The sequence below is a fragment of the Rhinolophus ferrumequinum genome, chromosome 24, assembly GCF_004115265.2.
Source record: "Rhinolophus ferrumequinum isolate MPI-CBG mRhiFer1 chromosome 24, mRhiFer1_v1.p, whole genome shotgun sequence".
Lineage (NCBI taxonomy): Eukaryota > Metazoa > Chordata > Mammalia > Chiroptera > Rhinolophidae > Rhinolophus > Rhinolophus ferrumequinum.
The window spans coordinates 15,737,113-15,756,465 of NC_046307.1; the positions used below are offsets into that span (position 1 = coordinate 15,737,113).

The following is a 19,353-nucleotide window of genomic DNA, read 5'->3' on the forward strand; positions in this document are numbered from 1 at the left end:
TTTTCTAATTTAATTTACCAACTATAAAATTTGTCCTGCTTTTAATTGGTCTTTTTACTTCTCATTGGCCGTGCAACAATTTTATATTGAACATCTGATGCCAATTTATCTTTTAAGAACACAAATTCTTTTAGAGAAGATAAATCCAATGCAATGAAAAGTACAAATATTTTTGATAAACTTTTATAAATAGAGCGACTTCGAACAACACGTGAAATTGCTAACAAATTCATAAAGTGCGTTTAGTTTCTTTTAAAGTGTGATGATTCCTTCTGGTCACTGGGGATGCATACATTTATGTTTTCTCATTGTTCTAAGTCATTTCATGGTTTCAAATCATTCATGAACTTCCAAATATGGTGAGTTTATTTATTACACACTTAAAGTTTTCTCGCTGAAATATGCAGACAGTTTAAGTGTTGTCATGAAGAGATTGTTTATTTATTTTTCACCCCCATTATAGATTTTGTGAACACAATGTCTATATATGTTTCCAAGTTAGATATTTCTTTTGCCCATTTTACCCACACTGATGATCTTAATAATGGCTTTGTGGAACACCCAAAGTTAACAAATTGTGTTTTGAGCGTATTTTTGGTAATGTAGTGAATTTGCAGTAATTCTATTTTCTTCTTATGTTAAATTTCCCACAGAAAATTTTCTGGAAAGTGCACAAATTCTAAGTGTTTCCTGAGAACCTTATGCTTATTGTAGAATGTTGAACAGAAACTGAATGCTAAAGTATATTATTCTTGGGAAAGTATTGCTGGAACCTGTGAGAAGCCTGGTTTATTTTGGTGAATTCTGTAACTGGGTAGGGAACCATAACATCCTGATAATTTTCTCTTTCTTTATTTGTTGCCTTTCTACTTTCAAAAATACAAGTTATTACAACTTAGACTTATAAAAGAGATTGAAAACCATTTGGAGAATGAAAGATAATCAAATGGCCCTAGAATGAGATAGTTACTGCTACTGAGATTTACACGCCACTTTATGCTTCCTGACAACCAAGGTGATAAAGGAAATATAGTGTGGTTCTATTTGTCTGATTTTTTAAAAACTAGTTTTGAGCTTATCTAAAAATGCAAACTTTGTATTGACAGTAAGTTCCAAACAGATTTTAATAAGTAGAGTTTTCTAAAAAATAACTGAGGGGAATAGAAGGCAATTTAACTCCTGTCGTTTTTTAAAAGCTAGCAAAATATTTATCATGAGGCCAGTTTACATACGGTGGTTAATTCAAAATGAAAGACAGAACACACAACACGTAACAGAAATTATTTGGGAAGCTATCCTTGTATTGTCCAAAGATGACTTCTATTCATTTAACCCGATTTATGGATTAAATCATTAAGAGCTAGGGCAATGAATAATCATGACCCATAGGCTACATCTCAAATATCAGGAATCTCAACTATGCTTCCAGTTTGAGCTAAATAAGCTTCATTAAATAGTTGCTAAGTGAATACATGAGCAAATGTATGTGCTCTGGGGATTATTTGATATCAGTATTCTAAGATGTAGTATGATGGTAAAATAGCAGCCTTGCAACAAGGTAACTCCTGACTGTGTGACCTGTGACAAGTTATTTACTCTCTTTCAGCTTCAGCAAAATAGGGATAACAATATATAATTTGAAAGACTGTGGTGAGGACTAGTGATAACATATCACTGATAACATGCTTCATAATGTATACTTAACAGTAGCTATTTGTGACATTGTTAATAGAAAAAGTAGTCATGTTTTCAATGTCAGCACACTTGACATTCTGTAATAAAAGTAATAATGATTTGTGTGTTTCTCCAGGTGGTACAATGGGATGACCTGTGGGTGAAAGTAAAACTGTTCTAAAGTTTTTATGAAAGCTAATTTAAAAATCTTAAGTGCCCAGGCACATTCTTGATTGAGAAGCTCCTGTTTGGGGTCATAAAAGATGGAGGAACCATTGTTTCAAATGAGACAATTTTATGAGTGTTAATTTTTCTCTGTCTGAATCATAGTGTAACCTAAACAAGGGTGCTATGAGATTTCTTATTCATAGGACCAGTTTACCCCAATAGGATTCCTAGGATGATTTAACTGGAAAATGGAACACCAAAACCTAAATTTGGAGCTAATTTGGTTTTGACTGTGTGAGTTTACGCTAATGGCTATACAAAATATCAATCTTAGCTTTAGGATATTTGTTGATAGTTTAGGATTGATAATTAGGATATTTGTTGATTTTTTTTTTTAGTAACTTGGCAATGGATTTAGATGTTTATATTTCTTCTGGTTTTAGTAATGAAATTATGTCAAGGACTTTGTTTATCTTCCTTAATCTAATAAATTAATCAAAGTGTTCAGATACAACTTAGGGTTGTAGCGCCACTACAATCCTATAGCGTCTAAAATTGGAATGTAATCTATCAGCAGACATTCTTCCCACACTTCCATTCTAGAAGAATGTTATGCTCCTTAAAGCAGCAATATCTTAGGATCCTTGCTCAGACTGTACGACTTGTTGAGACTATGCATCTCATAGATCATTTTGAACTGAACTAGAAGTTGGTTCTGATAAATCAGAAGGCTAATGAGTGGAATGTATCACAGTTTTCTCAGTTACATGTAACAGAGTATTGCTGTCATCATGAATTGAATAGTTTTGGTAAAAAATATTTTCTTCATGCAAGATATCAAGTTCCAAAAAGTAAACACCTCTACATTAAATATGTGCAGTTCTTTGTGTATCACTTATACCTCAATAAAGCCATTAAACATTTTTTTAAGCAAACACATAGTTTTGAAGGCAGGGCTGTTGATCAAATGAATGAGTGCATATATTAGGAAAGAGACAGATTTACTCTCTAATGTTACACCTAGAGTTCATTTTTAGGAAACCATACCTAATGAAAAGTTATCAATAACAGACTACACTGTCGAGGATACATTTTTAAAATACTGATAGGAAAGATAGCTGATGGCATAGATAATTGAAAAAAATCTTTGATAGAGGATGAGTTTTCTGGATACTAAATGGGAAAAGCTCTGGTTCAGGAAAATGTGAAGCAACTGTCATCAGATGGGCCACGGAATCAAATAAAACAATGTATCTACATGCAAAAGGAATCAATACTTCCACAATTTCTCTTTGAGAAGCCATTAGAAGATCTACTACGTATAGTATCATTGAGGACAAGTATAACTTCTTAGTTCATCTTTAAGTCTCCGAAGAATTTCACACAGTGGTTTGCACACCTTCTAAATACTCAATAAAAGTCTTGAATTCAATGATTAGAAAATGGTCTCTTGAGAAAAATAATCATAGTGCAAAACCAATTATTTTACCTTTCCCTCTATATTGAATTCCTGATATGAGCCAGTTCTCTGACCTAACTATACAAAGCTAAGGAAGTGGACATCTGTCAAACTTTAAAAATCCATAAGATTTTCATATTGTGAAACTTCTTAGAAGCTTTTTATATATTTGCAACTGAAATTCAGCCAATAGTTCATCCTGAGACTGTATTATATGAAAAAAAAAAGCTTCCCCCTCTCTGTAAAAATAAATAAAAAGGGAAACTCAGGCAAAAAATACTGTTAAACATCAAGAAGAAATAAAAAGAAATCATCACTTTTATTTTATATGCTGGAATCACTGAGGATATAAATTCCCAGGAATATTTAATTGCATGAATAAGACTACTACTGCCTTTCAACTTGCAAATTCCAGTAAGAAACATTTATCTTTCTCATTGCTCTCAACTCATCAGAACCTCAAGCTTTGGCTTCTTCATGCTGCAATGCTAGAGTAGGGCCCTAGAGTACTGGTATTAGCCAATGTGGAAACAAATAAATGAGGGGTTTCCATAAGGTTTCCACTGGATGACTTTCCTAACCGGACTGTGGGGACAGAGCCCCAGAGAGCAGTTTCCAGGCTCTCAGCCTCACATAGAAAGATGCTGGCTCAGCTAGTAAATGGCCATCAACTGTGATTGGATGGCCATCAGCTGTGGCTAGTTGGCCGTCAGCTGTAGCCAGCGAGCCATTGGCCACGAATATAACTGCCGTGGCTATGCTAGCAGAAAATGGGGGCTAGCAAGAAGATGGTGGCTGAGCTAGCAAGCGGCGGAGTGTGGATTGCATTGCGGATTGCAGAGAGGCGGATTGCAGCTAGCAAATGGGGAGTCGTCGGTGGGTTGGCAGAAAAGCCGACAGTAGGTCGCACATCGTGTGAATCCAGCCTCCAGTGAGACTGTGGTGGTTTGACTCCCCTATCTATGGCTCTGTGGATGTTCCTTTTTGGCCTAGCCATATCCTGTGTTCTTATGTGGGGAGCGGGACCAGAGGCCCCGCATGGCACCCTGCATGACACGGACTTTGCCACAGGTCTGGGGCTTGGTGTCCAGGACTTACCTGTTTGGAAGCTGTGGGTTAACTAGGAAAGAGAGTACTGAAGAAGACTTGTGATTAATAGGATGGACCCGGAGTAGATATACCCACATATTGTAGTTTGTATCATACGTTAAGAAAATGGAAGTTAAAAAATCCTTTAAATGGTTTTCACATTAATATAAATATTCAAGATGCAAATGATAATACCCCCTGGTTCAGCAGGAGTGTTACTAAGTTCAATATCTGAGTTGACCCATCCTGGAGCAAAATTTGCAATAGAACCTACAGGAGATCCTGATGTTGGAAGCAATTCCTTTACAAAATTACCACCTTAGCATCAACTCTCTATTTGTCTTTGAAGTAAAAGAAATCAACAGTAGAAACAAATACGATGAAATATGTGTTAGAGAAGCCACTAGACCTGAAAAAGCAAAGCTCGTGTCACTTAGTCCTGACAGCCTTAGATGGTGAGGACCAGCCGGGAGCAACGCAATGACAACAACCCCCACACCCCGAATTTCAGCCAGAATGTATATGGGGTCAGCCTTTGAGAAGACACGTCCATTGTGAGGGTGAGGGCCACTGACCCAGACGAAGGCCTCATAGTAGATCAAGTATGCCTTTGCAACCCAGAGTACCCATATCCAGTTTGGCCTTGATCACAATAGTGGAGAAATGGAAACTTTAAGTACATTGGACTATGAAGAGAGTAAAACATATTCCATGGTTTTGAAAGCAAGGAACAGGGGAACTGGTTGCTCAGTGTAGTTGGGATCGGAATTCTAGATGATAATGACAAAGTCCCAGAGGTGATTTTTACTTTTATTTCCACAATGATTACTGAAGATTCTTCATTTTGGACAGTAATTGCTCTGTTTAAAACACAGGATCCAGATTCAGGAGAAAACAGGAAGGTGACGTGTCTGGTGCAAGACAATGCACCTTTCAGAATTTAATCTTCCTCCAATAATTACTACAAGCTTATAACAAACAGATGGGGCCCTGGGCCCAGAGTAAACCCTGGAATACAATGTCACCATCATGAGCACTGACTGAAGCAAGCCACCCCTTTATTCCAGCAGAAGCGTCACCCTATACATTGGCGACATCAAAAACAATGTGCCAGTTTTCCACCAGGCCTCCTACGTGGTCTTGTGGCTGAGACAACCCTCCCACTACCTCCACTGCCCAAGTCTGCACCTCAGATCCTGACAAGGGACTCACCAGCCATATCTCCTATTCCACTGTGGCCAATTCAAATGCTGTAAGTGAATTTGAATAGCACAGTATGCTAGATAGGGACTGCCCTTTGTGATCAGGTGATTGTACAAATGGATCCAAATAATGTTAGCATAGCATTTTGCTGAACTTGCAGTTTAAAAACGCTTAAAAAATTATAGAATAACATTTGCATATAAAATTCCCCATTATATATCACTGTCAGTGATTTGAAAGCTTGCAGTCTAAAATACAACAACAACAAAAGGAAACAGTTACCTTTGGAAAGTGAAATTAGGTAAAGTAGATAATATAGAAACTATCCAAAGAATGAAAGAATTACTGGTAAGTCGAGAAAGAGAATACTAGCAGTAAGATACATAAAGGTGTATCTGATTGGTTAGTCACAGTAGGGTTCCTTATTGGTGCAGATTCTGTTGTCCATCTACGCTATGTTAGTTTTATTGTAAATGCTACCTGGCTGTTGGTCTCTAAAAGGAATTCAGAAAACCAGGTAATTTGGCAACTTCAACCTGGATTCTGTTGCTCACCTGAAGAGTTTGCTAAAGCTTAGAAAGCAAGAAAAGGCAAGCATCTCCACAAATATGTGTCACTTGCATATACTGGCTCTATCTTGTGTAATACTTGCTAGCAGTATACAAGAGGAAGCAGTGAATGAATGTTCCTGGTGAGCAAAGGGCATTTACTTGACACCTATTGACTCTTCTATTTGCCATGTTTAAAGTTGATTTTTGCAATTGGTATGGAGATAGCAGTTGAATGAGGTAAGGGTCAAGGTTCATTTTTTCTATACAGATGCCCAGTTTTTGTGGCATCATTTGCCAAAAAGATTTTCCTTTTCCTATTGAATAGCTATAGCACACTTGAGAATTGAGAATCAGTTAATTGATATACGTGGGTCTATTTCTAGACCCTGTATCATCAGCCACTTATCTCTTTGTCTATCCTTTTGTCAACACCACACTGTCCTGATAATTGTAGCTTTATAGTAAGTTTTGAAGTCAGGCAGGTAAGTCTTCCAACTTTTTTCTTCTTTTCAACACTGTTTTGACTATTCTTAGGTCTTTGTCTTTCCAAATAAATTAAAACCATCTTGTTGGCTGGATGGTTCATTTGGTTAGAGTGCGAGCTCTGAACAACAGGGCTGCTGGTTCGATTCCCATATGGGCCAGAAAGGTGCACCCTCCACAACTAGATTGAAGGCAATGAGCTGCCACTGAGCTTCCAGAGGGGCAGCGAGATGGCTCAGTTGGTTAGAACATGAGCTGTCAACAACAAGGTTTCTGGTTCAATTCCCACATGGGATAGTGGGCTGTGCCCCCTGCAACTAAAGATTGAAAACGGCAACTAGACTTGGAGCTGAGCTGCACCCTCCACAACTAGATTGAACGACAACAACTTGGAGCTGATGGGTCCTGGAAAAACACACTGTTCCCCAATATTCCTCAATTAAAAAAAACAAAAACAAAAAACACCATCTTGTCACTTTCCAGAGGGGAAAAACCTGCAGTGGTTTTGAATGGGATTGAATATAATCTATAAATCTATTGGGAAAGCAGTCATCTGAACAATAGTGAGACTTCCAATCCATGAAAATGGTATATATTTCCATTTATTTAGGTCTTCTTTAACTTCTCTCAGCAATGTTTTATAGTGTAGAAGTCTTGTATATCTTTCATTAAATTATTCCTACATATTTGATGGTTTTGGATGTTATTGTAAATTGTATTTTTATTTCATTTTCTTGTTGTCCATTGGCAGTTTACAGAAAAGGTATTGATTTTTGTATACTCCATATGCTTTTGAAAAACAAGAGATGCAGGGTGCTCTATTCTCATATTGTGTAATAATATAATTTTAGAAGATATAGTATAAGCTTAAATCCTCTGCATAAGTTCAGGCTTCCATTCTTAGCAGTGTATAGGTTGGAAGAGCCCATCCCAAAAGGGAGTAAGCACTAGTGTCTGCCTCAATTCTAGTAGTGGGTGGTTCATTCATGTGTTTATATAACAAATGTTTGTTAACTGTGCACTATATGCAAGGCACTGTCCTAGAAGCAAAGGACACAGCAATGAACAAGGCAGATATGATTCCTGCATTAGAGGGTCCTCATTCTAAGATATGGTCCTTTACAAGTCTGATAAATGCCACCAAGGAGGAAATAAGGATGCTAAGAGAGTTTGTAATAGGGAGGCCTACCATAGTCCAAAGGGTCAGGGAAGGCTTCTTTCAGGAAGTGATATTTAGAGTGACAGCTGAAGGATAAATAGAAGTTAGCTAGGTAATAAAGAGAACAAAGAAGAAATTGTTGGGCAGAGGGATAGCATGTGTAAAGTTCCTGAAAAAAGAAAAGGTGAGCAATCAAAAAGTGTTAGGGAGGCTAGAAATGGAAAAATAAGTAGATGAGGTATATCTACTGCAAAACAGAGCCTTGTAAACCATATTAACTATTTTGGATTTTATTCTAAGAACTCTTGTACTCAGGAGCAATTGAACGGTTTTCAACAAGGCAGTGACAAGATATGATTTGAATTTTTAAAAGAGTACTCTGCTTGCTGTGTAGTGACTCGATTTATGAGGGTTATAAATGGAAGTAGGGAGAACAGATGGGACACTATGGCAACATTCCTAGTAAGAACCAGAGCTGGGTTGTATTAAAAGGAAGGCAGCGGATATAGAAATAAATGGATGGATTGGAGATATATTTAATAAACAGATTCAACAAGACAACAATGGAATGGCTAGAATGTAAACTCCACGAGGGCAAGAACTATTTTGTTTATTATTATATTCTTCAGTGCCTGGCAAGTTGTAGATCCTCAATGAAAGATTGTTGACTGAATAAATACAACGGATGAAAGAAAGGAGGGGCTGAGTCATTTCCAGGTTTCTGAATTAAGGAACTAGATGGACAAATGTACCATTTAGTGAGACTAGAGAAGGGTAGATTTCAGAGAAATCAAGAGTTGCATTGTAAACATGTTAAGTTTGAGATTCTGAGAACCATCCAAGTGCAGATATTGAGAGTGTGGTTGGTCACCATGTTTTTACTCTGATTTCTTCCATCGTGATAATCCATTTAGATGGGTAGATCCTTACCAGGATGAGCACGATAAGCTTCTCGATAACTCTACACTGGTATGTTTCTGGGCTCATGGCAGAACTACCCCTGTGTTTTCTCTTTCTTACTGATCTTTTTTTTTTACTATTAGAAACATCCAGTACCCCAAGAACCTCACTGTGTCTAATTCATACTCACCCCACACTTCAGACTAGTCCTGGTGCCCAGTTCTTTGCCACTGGAATTCTGTTTGGATTAAAACTTATGAGGCTGTTTTAATCTGTTGTTGTTATTTAATTTTCTTTTGCTTGATTTTATGTTTTCCATGGAAATTTTTAAACAGTTTTTCTTCACCAACTGTTTTCAGATTACAAAACAGTAAAATTTCAGATAAGGAATATTTGGGATAAAAGATGCATAGCAACAATAACAAAATTGTTGGATTTTAATATTTTGAATACACATGGAAGACTGTATTGTATACCCACACGTACCTTAAACATCCTACAGAGTCTTCGGTAACCATGTTAAAAAGATAATACTTTTTGTTCCATGACTTTCATCTGATATATACACATATTTGCTTCTTCATCAATGTGTTAGCTCTGTCTCCCCAACAAGAATATAAGCTCCTTAATGGCAAGGACTCATTTATTTTTTCCATTCTATATTCTTAAGGCCTGGAACAGTGCTTGAATTTGTCAACTCTAAGTAAATATTTCTGGAATTAATTAACAGTAATTAAACATTTTAAGTTGGAACCAATAGTATGGTAGAACTTTTCTATTTTACTCTGTTAATATGGTAAATTACACAGATTGGTTTTTAAATGTTAAATGAACTTTGCATTTTTAGAATATACTCAACTTGGTCATCATATTCTAGCCTTTTCTATATTGTTGGATTCAATATGCTAATATGTAAAAGATTTTTGCATGTATGTTTATAAAGGATATTGGTCTGTAGTTTACTTTTCTTTCTATTTCTTTGTCTCATTTTGTTGTTAGGGTAACAGTTTTTGGTTGGTTTTTCTCTATTATTTGTCTATTTCATTAATTTCCACTCTCATCTTTATTATTTCCATTCTTCTACCTATTTGGGGATTAATTTCCTCTTTCTAACTTCTTAAGGTTGTGGCTTAGATCATTGACTTTACACCGTTCTCCTTTTTCTAATATGTAATAAAGTATTTAAATAAATAAATTTCACTCTGAGCTTTAGCTGCATCCAGCTAATTTTGGATGTTATGTTTCATTAAAGTTCAATTCAAAATGTTTTCTAATACACCCTGCAGTTTCTTATTTGAGCAATGCATTATTTTAAAGCATATTGTTTAATTTCCAAATATTTGAGGATTACCCAAATATTCTTTTGTCATCCATTTCTAATTTTATTTTGTTGTGACCCAAGAACATACTTTGTATTGTTTCTATACTTTAAAAATTGTTAAACTTTGTTTCATGACACAGGATATAGTCTATCTTGGTGAATGTTCTTTGCACACCTGAAAACAATGTGCATTCTGCCGTTAGTGATTGTTGTGTCAACTAGGTACGATGGTTGATAGTGTTGTTCAGGCCTTCTGTACCTTACTCATTTTTTGTCTATTCGTTGTATCAATCACTGACAGAGGAGAGTTGAAATTTCTAACTAAAAACATGGATTTTTCTTTCTCTTTTTAGGTGTATCAGTTTCTGTATCATATATTTTTTTCACATATTAAGCTGTATTACTAAGTATATGCACCTTTTTATTTTTTATTTTAAAATCATTATAGATTCACAGGAAATTGCAAAAACAATTAGAGAGGTCCCATCACCCAGCTTCCCCCAACAGTGACATCTTAATATTACTGTGGTATGTAATACCGAAACCAGGAAACAAACATTGATACAATTTACAGACCTTATTCAAATTTCAAGTTTTACATGAACTCATTTGTGTGTGTGAATAGTTCTATGCAACTCTATCATCAGCATAGATTTGTGTAACCACCACCACAATCAAATACAGAACTGTTCCATCACCACAAAGAACTACCTTATATTGCCCTAACCTCTGGTGACCACTAATCTGTTCACCATTCTTATTATTTTGTCATTTTGAAAATGTTATATAAATAGTACAATACAGTATGTAGCAAATCAATTTCAAGATTGACTTTTTTCACTCAGCATAATTCCCTTGAGATCCATCAAAGTTGTTGCAGGTATCAAGAGTTTGTTTCCTTTTATTACTGAGTAGTATTCCATCATATAGATATGCCACAGTTCAGTCATTCACCTCTTGGAAGACGTTTGTGTTGTTTCCAGTTTGGGGCTATTACAAAGAAAGTTGCTGTGAACATTGTGTAGAGGTTTTTGTTACATAAGTATACATTTCTCTGGCAAATATGCCTATGAGTGCAATTGCTGGATCAGATGGTAAGTATATATTTAGTTGTATAAGAAACAAACAAACTGTTTTGCAGAGGACTGTATCATTTTCCATTCCTAAACGAAATTTATGACAGATTAAGTTTCTCCATATTCTCACCAGCATTTGCTATTGTCGCTATTTTTTACTGGAGCTGTTCTAATAGGTGTATGAGATTTCATTTGCATTTCCATAATGGCTAATAACATTGAATATCTTTTCATATGCTTATTTGCCTCAGTGAGATGTCTGTTTTTGTGTTTTGTCCATTTTCTAATTGGATTTTTTAATTACTGTTGAATTTTGAGACTTCTCTGTATATTCTAGATATGAATCCTTTGTCGGATATGTGGTTTGGAAATATTGTCTTCCAGGCTGTAGCTTGTCTTTTCATCCTCTTAACAGGATCTTCCCTAAAGCAATAGTTTTTAATTTCAATGGCGTACAATTTATTGATTTCTTTTATGGATCATGCTTTTGGTATCATATCTAAGAACTGTTCACATTCTCTAAGGCCTGAAGACTTCTGTCATATGTTTTCTTCTAAAAGTTTTATAGTTTTATGTTGGCACTTATAATCCATTTTGAGTTAATTTTTGTATATGGTGTGAGGTTTAGGTCAAAAGTCAATTTTTTATCTACGAATGACCAATGGCTTCAGTACCATTTGTTAAAAAGACTATCTTTCCTCTATTGAATCTTTTTTGCACATTTGTCAAAAATCAGTTGGCCATAAAAGGTTGAGAGAGGCGTACACTAGGGATTTTAGGAAGATGCTTTTTTATTCCTCAGGAAATAGAAGCATGCAGGAATTGGTGGCAGCCATATTAAGACCATAAAAGCAGGGGCAGCCTTAGCATGAAGCTATACCATGAAGAATACCATTGTATGTTAAATAGAGAGAAGGAAAGAAATCAGGTCAATGGTGATCTACTTACGCCACTGGATCAAACTAATCATGATGCCTGCTTTCTTCTGGACTTGAGATATGTGAGCCAAAACATCTTCTTCAGGGCTTTAAAAAAAAAAAACCAGTTGGCCATACTTGTGTGGGTCTATTTCTGGGTTCTCTATTCTGTTTCTCTTCCAATACCATAGTGTCTTGATTACTATAACTATATTGTACATCTTAAAATTGGTTAGAGTAATTCCTCCCATTTTATTCTTTCTCAGTATTGTTTTAACTCTTCTTTGGCCTATGCCTTTACATATAACTTTTAGAATAAGCTTGTCTATATTACAAAAAAAACATCTTGCTCATATTTTGGTAGGAATCATGTTACACTTGGAGAAGTAAATGGGGAGAATAGACATCTTTACTATGTTGAGTCTTCCAAACCATTAATATTATATGTCTCCCTCTCCATTTATTTAGATAGTCTTTGATTTCTTTCATCAGCATTCCATAAGTTTCAGCCTACAAATTCTGTCTATATTTTGATAGAGTTATACCTAAAAATTTCATTTTTGAGCAATATTAATGGTACTGGGTTTGTAATTTCAATTTCCACATATCCATTGATAGTATATAGAAATTCAATTGATTTTTATATGTTAATTTTGTACCCTGGGATGTTGCTGAAGTCATGTATTCATTCTAGTTTTCTTGTAGATTCATTGGAATTTTCTATGTAGACAGTCATGTCATCTGCAAATAAGGATATCCTTTCAATGTGTATATCTTTTCTTTTCTAGCCTTATTGCACTGTTAGAACTTCTAGAATTATGTTGAATAAGAATAGTAAGACTGGACATCTTTGCTTTGTTTTTAATCTTAGAGGGGAAATTTTAGTCTTTCATTATCAAGTATAATGTTTACTGTAGGTTAGTGTGGATGCTCTTTATTAACTTGAGGAAGATATCGTCTATTCCTAGTTTTCCAAGAAATGTTTTTTTTATCATGAATGGGTGTTGAATTTTGTCACATGCTTTTTCTGTATCAATGTATATGACCATGTGATTTTTCTTCTTTAGCCTGTTGACATGGTGAATTACACTGACTAATTTTCAAATACTAAGCCAGCCTTACATCTCTAGAATAAACTCTAATTGGTCATGGTGTATAATTCTTTTTACATATTTCTGAATTATAATTGCTAATATTTTGTTTAAAATTTTTGTATCTTTATTCATGAGGGATATTGGTTTGTAGCTTTCTTTTTTGTGCTGTCTTTGTCTGGCTTTGAAATCAGGGTAATGAATTGAAAAGTGTTTTCTCCTCTTCTATTTTTGGGAAGAGATTGTTTAGAATTGGTGCTATTTCTTCTTTAAAAATTTGGGGGCCGGCCTGGCTCAGGTGGTTGGAATGCCATGCTTCTAACGCTGAGGTGGCTGGTTCGATTCCCACATGGGCCAGTGAGCTGCGCCCTCTACACCTAAGATTGTGAACAACAGCTCTACCTGGAGCTGGGCTGCTATGAGCAGCTGGAGGTTGGCGTGAGCTGCCATGAGTTGCTGTGTGCAGACAGCTGTGGGCTACTGAGTGCTGCCGTGGCCGGTGGCCAGCATGAGTGGCTGGCAAGAGCTGCTGTGAGCTGCCATGAGCCGCCGACCGGCGACTGACTGCCTCAGCAAGGCTCATAATACCAGCATGGGCCAGGGAGCTGTGTCCTACACAACTAGACTGAGAAACAATGGTTTGACCTGGAGGTGGGGGGGTAGGGTGGAAGAAGGGGGGAAAAAATTGGTAGAATTCTCCAACGCAACTAGGTATCTGGGCCTAGAGGCTATGGATGGGGGGGGAGTTTTTGAGCAATATTAATGGTACTGGGTTTGTAATTTCAATTTCTTACATAAACCCAACAAACACTACATAATCATACAATATGTAGTTTTTTGTGTGTTGGCTTATTTCACTTGGCATAATATATTTGAAGTTCATCCATGTTGTAGCGTGTATCAGCACTTTGTTTCTTTTGTTGGTGAATAATATTTCATTGTATAGATTACCACATTTTGTTTATCCATTCATCCATTGATGGATATTTGGGCTGATTCCAGTTTTTGACTATTATGAAAAATGTTGCTACGAACATTTGCTACAAGGCTTTGTATGAACATATGTTTTAATTTCTGTTGGGTACATACTTAGGATCTCAATTTCACTGGTTTCTGCTCTTCTATTTATAATTTCTTTTCATCTGCTTGCTTTGGGTTTATTTTGCTTTTTGTCTAGTTTCTTGAGGTAGTATAATAGTTTATTGATTTGAAACCTTTTCTCTTATCTTTTTTTTTTAAAGATTATATTGGGGAAGGGGAACAGGACTTTATTGGGGAACAGTGTGTACTTTCAGGACTTTTTTCCAAGTCAAGTTGTTGTCCTTTCAATCTTAGTTGTGGAGGACACAGCTCAGCTCCAGCTCCAGTTGACGTTGCTAGTTGTAGGGGGCACAGCCCACCATCCCTTGCAGGACTTGAGGATTTGAACCAGCAACCTTGTGGTTGAGAGCCCACTGGCCCATGTGGGAATCGAACCGGCAGCCTTCGGAGTTAGGAGCACAGAGCTCCAACCGCCTGAGCCACTAGGCTGACCCCATTTTCTCTTATCTTTAGTGCTATACATTTCCCTTTCAGGACTGCTTTAGTTGCATCCCATAAATTTTGATATGTTGTATTTTTACTTTCATTCAGTTCAATGTATTTTTAAATTTCCTTTGAGATCTACCCTTTTACCCATGGATTATTTAGTTCTGTGTTGTTTTATTTCCAAATGTTTAGAGATTTTCCTGTTTTCTTTCTAATTTTTTGTTTAATTCCAGGATGGTCAAAGCATATATTCTGTGTGATTTCCATTCTTTTAAATTTATTGAGCTTTGTTTTCTGACCCTGAATGTGACCAGAATGTTCCATGGGTGCTTGAAAAGATATGTATTCTGTTGTTGGGTGGAATGCTCTATAAGTGTTAATTAGATCCTATTAGTTAATGGTGTTGTTCACTTCCTCTATAGCCTTGTTAGTAATTCTATCAATTATTGGAAAAGAGTTTTATGAATTATTGTTCATTTCTTCTATATCCTTGTTAGTAGTTTTCTCAACTGTTGTCAAATTGTTGAAGTCCTCAACTATAATGGTGGAATTGTCTATTTTACCTTTTAGTTATATCAATTTTTGCTTCATGTATTTTGAAGTTCTGTTGTTTGGTACATACACATTTAAGATGTCTATGTCTTCCTAATGGATTGACCCTTTTATCATTATATAATGTCCCTCTTTGTCCCTGGTAATTTTCATTGTTGGATAAATAGACATTTAAGATTGGTAAATCTTCTTGATACTTGATAATTTTTTTGTCATTTTGAAATCTCTCTCTTTTTCTCTGCTAATATATCTTGCCTTAAAGTCTGTTTCTTCTGATACTGATGTAGCCACTCCAGCTTCCTCGTACTTAGTGTTTGCATGATATACCTTTTTCCATTCTTTATATATAAAGTTCATTTTCTATAGACAGCATATAGTTGGGTCTTGCTTTTTTATTCATCTCTGTTCAGACCACTTACATATATATAATATTGATATGATTATGTCTAACATCTTGCTCTTTGTTTTCTCCTTATCCCATCAGTTTTTTATTTCTTTCATCTTTTCCTACCTTCTTTTAGATTGATTATTGTTTAGTATTCCATGTGTCTCTGGTATTAGTTTATTAGATATCCTCTTTAATTTTTTAAGTGGTTGTTCTAGGGTTACACTATGCACCTTTAACTTACCACAATAAATATAATTCAAATAAATTATAGCACTTCACATTAATGGAAGTACCATTCAACAATATATAAGGTTGGTGCAAAAGTAATTGCGGTTTTTGCAATTATTTTTAACCTTTTAAACCACAATTACTTTTGCACCAACCTAATACTTCTAATTTCCCCCTCTGTTTTTTGTGCTATCATTGTCACACATTTTACTTCTGCAAATATTTTAAGCCCAAAAATATGTTATTACTTTTGCTTTAATCAATTATCTTTAAAGCAGTGAAAAAGTGAGAAGAAAAGTGTTTAATATGTAACCTACATTCTAATAATTTCTGTCACTAATTTCTTTACATAGATCCAAGTTTCCATCTATTGTCATTTTCCTTCAGACTAAAGAACTTTCCTTTAATGTTTCTTGCAGTAAGATCTGCTTGTTGCAAATTTCCTTAGTTTTTGTTTGAGAAAAATCTTCATTTCACCTTCCTTTTTAAAAATACTTTTGCTGGATATAAAATTCTAGGGTGACTTTTTTTTCTTTCAGCACTTTAAAGATATTGTTCCTCTATCTTCTGCCTTGCATTGTTTCTAATGAGAAGTCTACAATCTTTCTTACCTTTGTTCCCTCATACTTAACATTTTTTTCCTCCAACTGCTTCTAAATTTTTCTCTTTATGAATGGTTTTCAGAAATGTATTATCAATATTGGTGTGTTTTTCTTTATGTTTATCCTATGTGGGATTCACTGAGCTTCTTGATTCTGTGGACCTATAATTTTCTTTAAGCTTAAGAAGTTTGGGACTTTATTAAAGTATTACTTATGACACATATAAATATGGAACTCCAAATGCACTTATGTTAGACCACTTGATATTTTCCCACAGGTTGCTGATTCTCTGTTCTTTTTTTTTTCTCCCAATCTTTTTTTCTCTGTGTATTTCAGTTTGGATAGTTTCTGTTATTTCAAGTTCAGTGATCTTTTCTTCCTCAGTGTCTAGTCTGCTGCTAATCCCATCTAGTGAAGTTTTCATTTCATATATTGTATTTCTCATCTCTAGAAGTTTCATTTCATTATTTCATTTCTCTCATTATTTTTATGTTTTCCTTTAAATCCTTGAGAACATTTACAATAGCTGTTTTAAACTCCTTGTCTTCTAATTTCATCACTTCTGTCATTTCTAGTGCTGATTTTCTTTCTGGGTTTAGGTCACAATTTGCTGCTTATTTGCATGTCTAGTAATGTTTTATTGTAGACATTGTAAATGCTACATTGTTGAGTGTTTGAATTTTGTTGTCTTTCTTTAAGAAGTATTGAAAGTTTTCGTTTTTGTTTTTGTTTTTGCAAGATCAGGTTGATCTTTTCAAGGCTTGTCTTTAAGTTTTGTTAGGGCAGGTCTACAGAAGCCTTTTCCTTGGGCTAGTTTAGCCTTACTGATAAGTTGTGACTTTTTTATTTCTCTGAGTGTTCAGCAGGGTTCTGTATTCTGGGTGAATGGAATTCAAATATTTCCCATCCCTGTGAACTCCAGGAATTCTTCAGCTGATAACTCCCTTGACAGCTGTTCTTTGCCCAGCTTCAAAAGAGTGTCATTCTATATATGCTCAGATTATCATTCAGGGAAAGACTCAAGAAGATCCTTATCCAGATTTCTGGACTTGTAGGTGTAGCTCCGTTCTCTCTGGTATTCTGTCCCACAAATTCTAGCTGTCTTAGCCTCCCCAAATTCTAATTTCTACTCCTCCACTCAACAAGACCACCGTGTTATTCTTGGATTTTTCTTTTCCTGCCCTATGGTCTGAAAACTGCCTCCAGGCAAAACAAAACAACAACAAAACCAGAGATCCTAGGACTCACTGCATTTGCTTTCCTTCTCTGTCTTGCATTCCTTTTGAGCCAATGTCTGAAAGCATTTTCCACATGTTTTCATCAGTCTTCTAGTTGTTTATACTGGTATGGCTAGTTCCACATGGTCAAAATCAAAAGTTTTCACTTTGCTTTTTGCACTAACAATACATCCTGGAAATCTTCTACATAAATTAATCGGAGATCTTCATTAGTTTTTTTAAATATATAGCTTCATAAAACTCCACTGTGTGTATACATATCATAGTCTATTCAACCAATCCATAGTTTGTCATTTAGTTAGTTTTTGATCTTTTTTGCAATTGCAAATAATGCTGTAATGAACAAACTAATATGTATTTTCATAATTTTATGGCGTATATTTAGGATAAATTCCTAAAAATGTGATTGCAAGGTCATAGGGGAAATGCATATATAGTTTTGTCAAATATAACTATTTTCCTATTTATGTTGTACATGTTCTCGCTACGACAGCATGTATACCATTTATGTTGTACCATTTTGCGTTCCTACAAATAGATGAGAATACTTATTTTCCAAAAGCTGCATCTGCAGCGCATGTTGTCAAGTTTTAAAATGTTTGCCAATCTCGGAAGAATCAACATAGTTAAAATGGCCATATTACCCAGAGTAGTATGCAGATTTAATGCAATCCACATCAAAATCCCAATAGCATTTTTTCAAGAAATAGAACAAAAAAATTATCAGATTTGTATGGAATCACAAAAGACCCTGAATAACCAAAGCAATCCTATGAAAACAGAACAAGTCTGGAGGTATCACACTCCCTGACTTCAATTTGTACTACAAAGCAACAATAATCAAAATAGCATGGTATTGGCAGAAAAACAGACACACGGACCAATGGAATAGAATTGAAAACCCAGAAATAAACCCGCATATATATGGGCAGATAATTTTTGACAAAAGAGCCAAAAACATACAATGGAGAAAAGAAAGCCTCTTCAATAAATGGTGCTGGGAAAATTGGAAAGCCACGTGCAGAAGTATGAAACTAGACTGCTATCTTTCATCATATACCAAAATTAACTCAAAATGAATTTAAGACCTAAACATAAGACCTGAAACAATAAACTGCATAGAAGAAAGCATAGGTATAGACCTTGGGTTCAAAGAGGATTTTATAAATTTGACCTCAAAACCAAGGGAAGTAAAAGCAAAAATAAATTAATGGGACTATGTCAAAACAAAAAGTTTCTGCACAGCTAAAAAAATCATCAACAGAATAAAGAGGCAACCAACCAAATGGGAGAATATATTTGCAAATGACGCCTCCAAAATATATAAAGAACTTGGTCAGCGGTGGCCAGATGGCTCAGATGGTTAGGGCATGAGCTCTCAACAACAAGGTTGCTGGTTCAATTCCTGCAAGGGATGGTGGGCTGCGCCCCCTACAACTAAAGATTGAAAACGGCAACTGGATTTGGAGCTGAGCTGCGCCCTCCACAAACAGATTGAAGGACAATGACTTGGAGCTGATGGGCCCTAGAGAAATATATTGTTCCCCACTATTCCCCCAATAAAAAAATTAACTAATTAATTAATAAAAAAGAAAGCCTTAGTTAAAAAAAAAAGAACTTGTTCAACTGAACAAAAAAACAAAAAACAAAAAAAAATCCAACTAAAAAATGGACAGAGGACCTCAACAGACATTTTTCCCAAGAAGACATACAAACAGCCAACAGAT

At 35.4% G+C, this 19,353-nt stretch overlaps 1 protein-coding gene across 21 annotated transcripts in view; it reads left to right on the forward strand.

Annotated features, from left to right (window-relative positions):
- Nucleotides 1-19,353, forward strand: part of LOC117016578 (protocadherin gamma-C4) — a 152,751-nt gene that overhangs the window by 94,450 nt on the left and 38,948 nt on the right. The window lies entirely within an intron of this gene.